At 43.2% G+C, this 4,101-nt stretch overlaps 1 non-coding gene across 1 annotated transcript; it reads right to left on the bottom strand.

Moving 5' to 3' along the window:
* Positions 1 to 3,895: 3,895 nt before the first annotated feature.
* Trnal-uag (transfer RNA leucine (anticodon UAG)) lies at positions 3,896 to 3,976 on the bottom strand. The gene has a single exon. It is a non-coding gene; the product is annotated as a tRNA-Leu (tRNA).
* Between the last annotated feature and the right edge of the window lie 125 nt (positions 3,977 to 4,101).

The following is a 4,101-nucleotide window of genomic DNA, read 5'->3' as shown; positions in this document are numbered from 1 at the left end:
GTTATTTTTAGCTTAGTAAGTATAATGTGCCTGTGAAGTTTTGGTACATGCAGCATCTGTTGCAGTAACTTTGTGTGCACTCGAATTTAAGCCCACCTTCATCAGATGGTGAGCTGGTCAAATTGCCTTCCACCTTCATCAGATGGTGAGCTTGTCAAATTGCCTCCCTCCTTCATCAGATGGTGAGTTGGTCAAATTGCCTCCCACCTTCATCAGATGGTGAGCTGGTCAAATTGCCTCCCTCCTTCATCAGATGGTGAGTTGGTCAAATTGCCTCCCACCTTCATCAGATGGTGAGCTGGTCAGATTGCCTCCCACCTTCATCAGATGGTGAGCTGGTCAAATTGCCTTCCACCTTCATCAGATGGTGAGCTGGTCAAATTGCCTCCCACCTTCATCAGATGTTGAGCTGGTCAAATTGCCTCCCACCTTCATCAGATGGTGAGCTGGTCAAATTGCCTTCCACCTTCATCAGATGGTGAGCTGGTCAAATTGCCTCCCACCTTCATCAGATGTTGAGCTGGTCAAATTGCCTCCCACCTTCATCAGATGGTGAGCTGATCAGATTGCCTCCCACCTTCATCAGATGGTGAGCTGGTCAGATTGCCTCCCATCTTCATCAGATGGTGAACTGGCTCATGTTCAAGTTCAAGTTCTACCTGTGGGATTGAGCTCAGACTTGCGTGAAATGATCCTAAGATGGTCCTGACCAAGTGTTGTTATTTTTTGGGTATGTCTGAAATCTAAGATGGCCACCATCTTAAAAAACATATTTTTCACTTCTCCAGTTCCACTGGTGCGATTGAGCTAAAACTTGGTGGGAATGTTAAGGAAAGATAGTCAACTAAGTGTTGTTATTTCTAGCCCTTGTCAAAACTTTGATATGGCAGCCAGGGAGGCCATTTTGTAACATGATCGCGCAATCATGTTTTTTTCTGTGCAAAACCAATTTCAAACTTCTTCTCAAGTTTTACCATTGGATTGAGCTCCAACTTTACTGTCAAAAAAAAGGTATCACTTGTAACAGTTACCTACTCCTCACCAAAGCTACCATGTGCATCATGGAATCAGCTTCTTAGTAAGATTTCATTCAAAGAAGAAAAAAGGACCCTACTCCCTACTGAAAGTTTTTGTAGTCAGATGACTGTTTCATCTGTAACTTCAGAAAAATAAAGATCAGTTTTCCTGATCCATATACAAATATAAGGTTATTCATATGTCCCCAAAGTCAAATAAAATAGAGCTGTCCCCCTCACATGCAAACAAAAAGAGTCTCTTCTTCAATAAAAGGGAGTCCTTTATCACCATAGACAACGGAGAGCTCACTTGGAAAAAGACCACTCACATACTCAAAAGTTTTGTTCAAAGATAAACTCACTACACTGATATGTAGTGACTAAAGACTGAAAAGGAAAGCAATCTAGTGACAAGATATTGGTAAAGGAAAGCTCCTCAATGACCTCAGATTGATCAAGGAAAGCACACCAGTGACCTCAGACTGATAAAGAAAAGCACACCAGTGACCTCAGACTGATCAAGGAAAGCACACCAGTGACCTCAGATTGATCAAGGAAAGCACACCAGTGACCTCAGACTGATAAAGAAAAGCACACCAGTGACCTCAGACTGATCAAGGAAAGCACACCAGTGACCTCAGATTGATCAAGGAAAGCACACCAGTGACCTCAGACTGATAAAGAAAAGCACACCAGTGACCTCAGACTGATAAAGAAAAGCACACCAGTGACCTCAGATTGATCAAGGAAAGCACACCAGTGACCTCAGACTGATAAAGAAAAGCACACCAGTGACCTCAGACTGATCAAGGAAAGCACACCAGTGACCTCAGACTGATAAAGTAAAGCACACCAGTGACCTCAGACTGATCAAGGAAAGCACACCAGTGACCTCAGACTGATAAAGGAAAGCACACCAGTGACCTCAGACTGATAAAGGAAAGCACACCAGTGACCTCAGACTGATCAAGGAAAGCACACCAGTGACCTCAGACTGATCAAGGAAAGCACACCACTGACCTCAGACTGATCAAGGAAAGCACACACACCAGTGACCTCAGACTGATCAAGGAAAGCACACCACTGACCTCAGACTGATAAAGTAAAGCACACCTGTGACCTCAGACTGATAAAGGAAAGCACACCTGTGACCTCAGATTGATCAAGGAAAGCACACCACTGACCTCAGACTGATAAAGGAAAGCACACCATTTACATCAGATCTATAAAGGAAAGCACACCAGTGACCTCATACTGATCAAGGAAAGCACACCACTGAGCTCGGACTGATCAAGGAAAACACACCTGTGACCTCAGACTGATAAAGTAAAGCACACCTGTGACCTCAGACTGATAAAGGAAAGCACACCATTTACATCAGATCTATAAAGGAAAGCACACCAGTGACCTCATACTGATCAAGGAAAGCACACCAGTGACCTCATACTGATCAAGGAAAGCACACCAGTGACCTCAGACTGATCAAGGAAAGCACACCACTGACCTCAGACTGATCAAGGAAAGCACACCACTGAGCTCAGACTGATCAAGGAAAGCACACCACTGACCTCAGACTGATAAAGTAAAGCACACCTGTGACCTCAGACTGATAAAGGAAAGCACACCATTTACATCAGATCTATAAAGGAAAGCACACCAGTGACCTCATACTGATCAAGGAAAGCACACCACTGACCTCAGACTGATCAAGGAAAGCACACCAGTGACCTCAGACTGATAAAGTAAAGCACACCACTGACCTCAGATTGATCAAGGAAAGCACACCACTGACCTCAGACTGATAAAGAAAAGCACACCAGTGACCTCAGATTGATCAAGGAAAGCACACCAGTGACCTCAGACTGATAAAGAAAAGCACACCAGTGACCTCAGACTGATCAAGGAAAGCACACCAGTGACCTCAGACTGATAAAGTAAAGCACACCAGTGACCTCAGACTGATCAAGGAAAGCACACCAGTGACCTCAGACTGATCACACCAGGAAATCAAGCACACCACTGACCTCAGACACACCACTGATAAAGGAAAGCACACACAGTGGACACACCAGTCAGATCTGATCAAGGAAAGCACACCAGTGACCTCAGACTGATAAAGGAAAGCACACCAGTGACCTCAGACTGATAAAGGAAAGCACACCATTTACATCAGATCTATAAAGGAAAGCACACACCAGTGACCACACCAGTGACCTTAGATGGTAAAGGAAAGCACACCACTGACCTCAGTGATCCACACCACTTAGACTGATCAAGTAAGAGGAAAGCACACCAGTGACCTCAGACTGATCAAGGAAAGCACACCACTGACCTCAGACTGATCAAGGAAAACACACCTGTGACCTCAGACTGATCAAGGAAAGCACACCAGTGACCTCAGACTGATCAAGGAAAGCACACAAGTGACCTCAGACTGAAAAAGGAAAGCTCACAAATGACCTTGGACAGATAATTAGGAGCTCAGCAATGATCTCAGGATGATAAGATCCTAGATGACAAATCACATCGGTGACCTGAGATTGCAAGAAGAAAGCTCTTTTTGTTAATTTGAACAGCAAATTGCCATTGAGGCAAAAGTTAAAAGTACATAATCAAAATTCAGGGCTATATTTTGAAATGTTATTTATGAACAAATGACATTTATAAAAAGTTCACCAAGATGATTATTAATGTTAAGTGATCTATGTTGGTCACCGATACTCAAGGTTGAGAGTGGATGTTTTTTTTACCTCCAATTTCTGTTAGAGTCAGCTGCATTTGTTGTTTACAAACAACAGACCACACAGCTGGAACACAGCTGACGATATATTTTAATGCTTGAAGGATGAAAAAAAGAAAAAAAAATGAAAAAATAATCCTGGCAGCGGTGGGATTCGAACCCACGCCTCAGAGAGACTGGTGCCTAAAACCAGCGCCTTAGACCACTCGGCCACGCTACCTCCTATTACATTAATGGGAAATTAAAAATATTATCAATATTTTTATAGATCTTATCAGGCACACATATAAGAAACTTTTGGAGATGTCTGATACTTAGATAGCAATTGAAGATTACACATTAATT

This window comes from Ylistrum balloti, unplaced genomic scaffold (genome assembly GCF_031769215.1).
Source record: "Ylistrum balloti isolate Yb309-2 unplaced genomic scaffold, AGI_CSIRO_Ybal_v1 Utg370512, whole genome shotgun sequence".
Taxonomy (NCBI): Eukaryota; Metazoa; Mollusca; class Bivalvia; order Pectinida; family Pectinidae; genus Ylistrum; species Ylistrum balloti.
The sequence above is the reverse complement of the archived record's forward strand: the minus strand, read 5'-3'. Positions and strand labels throughout refer to the sequence as shown.